Here is a 1713-nt window from a genome sequence, read left to right as displayed (position 1 = left end):
ATGTCGTACTGTGTGCCGTCCAATGTAATGTTGTTTGTATGATTTTTTGTTTCCAATTACTGTTCTTTCATTTGTTTCTATTTTTATGTCCATTTCGTCTCGTTGTTTGGTTTGTTAAATCTTTTGTTTTTTGCACACATTAGTCTACCAGGCGCAGCCGAATGTGTAAGTTGTGCTTATATATTGTATGTTGATAGTCTTTTATGCAATTTTTGTAATTAAGATATTTATTGCAGTCCTGATGATGACTTCAGACTTAAGTCGAAATATAGACCATTTAAAAAAACAACAAAAACAGATTGTTTTATTTCTACCCGGCGTTGAGCTCAAAAAAATCAACAGAATCTTCAATTAACGGCCAAATATAAATAAACAATGTTTAATCTTTTGGCAAATAAATTTCATCTTATGGCAAATAAAATTAATCTTTTGGCAAATAAATTTAATCTTTTGGCAAATAAAATTGAACTCTACTATAGAACTAAACAGTGTTTGAAAAAGTAAAAAAACATTAAAAAACTGCTGTTGCTGTGTTAGGAAAGCCTATTTTTACTTTTGACGCTTAGCTTTACTGCGCCAATATCAAGAGTTAACCTCCATGATAGCTGAAAAGTGCTTTTTGGTTTTTCTGTTCTGTTGATTTGACTGCTCACTTTCAAACAGTTCTGTCACAGCATGGTCTCAAATATTCGTCAAACTATCTGGCGCATTTTATTTCAACCAAACCACGCATTATGGCCAAAAGGGATAAAAAACATCTAAAATGCTACAAATCTTGAACTCCCTTAATATATTTTCAAACGCAGGTTCAAAAAAAAATTTATTTATGTGCATACGCACATTAGGATGCTCATCGAAAATGTTTTTTTTTTGGAAATTTCAAGACCCTACCCCCTAATTTTATTCGTTTTTATGAGAAATTTTATTGCCTATTTTTATAGATATTTTAAAGGTCATTTAGAGGTCGCGACCTGTCGACTTAGGTTAAAAAATACGGTTTCGTAGATTTATGAGTTTTTGAATTACTATTTTTGACTTGATTTCAAAGATCGTATGTCATCTGAGAAGAGGATATATAGGCCTTTAAAATGGTATTTAATAATCTATTTTCGGACTTGGCATGTTGGGATTTTTTATGGGGGAAAATAACAAAAAAAACATATTTCTCTTAATTTTTTAAATTTTGATCATTGATAATTTCCCCAATTTCAAAATATGTAGTACTGTCTAAAATTAAATCTATTTTCAAATAAATTAATACCTCATTAATTGCAATCGCATTAAAATTGTCGAATTTAGGAGACTTTTCTTAAATACGGCCTTGAATTTATATTGTTTATGTACCGGACTTTCAGATTTTTTGAGCAGTGTGGCTAAGGAATTCATCAATATTTATTCAAAATTGATACACATATACAATCGTTCTTTAGCAAAGAAGTGGTTTTTCAGGAATTTTTAGGAAAATGGGGTGGCACCGCCCACTTATATGATATGTGCGTATCTCAAAAACTACTTGATCGATCTCAACCAAATGTGGTATACACATTGTGCTTAGCCTCCTTAAGTACCGTCTTGAATATTTTTAAAATCCGACAAAACCTAATCCCCCTAAAATATAGCTAGCTTTGTGTTTTTTGAAACTACCGTTACGTTGGTGAAACCCGTGGTTTTTGTCCGATTTCAAAAATTTTCAATGCGGCGCTTAAGAAGCTT

The 1713-nt window shown here is 31.3% G+C and overlaps 1 protein-coding gene across 1 annotated transcript in view; it reads right to left on the bottom strand.

Annotated features, from left to right (window-relative positions):
• LOC118738679 (delta-1-pyrroline-5-carboxylate synthase) overlaps positions 1–1713 on the bottom strand; it is a gene marked incomplete at its 5' end in the record, with an annotated part of 514696 nt that overhangs the window by 252947 nt on the left and 260036 nt on the right.

Source organism: Rhagoletis pomonella, unplaced genomic scaffold, assembly GCF_013731165.1.
Source record: "Rhagoletis pomonella isolate Grant_MI unplaced genomic scaffold, Rhpom_1.0 Rhpom_scaffold_00005, whole genome shotgun sequence".
In the NCBI taxonomy this organism is placed as follows: Eukaryota; Metazoa; Arthropoda; class Insecta; order Diptera; family Tephritidae; genus Rhagoletis; species Rhagoletis pomonella.
Note: the sequence above shows the minus strand (reverse complement) of the source record. Positions and strands in the feature narration are given on the sequence as shown.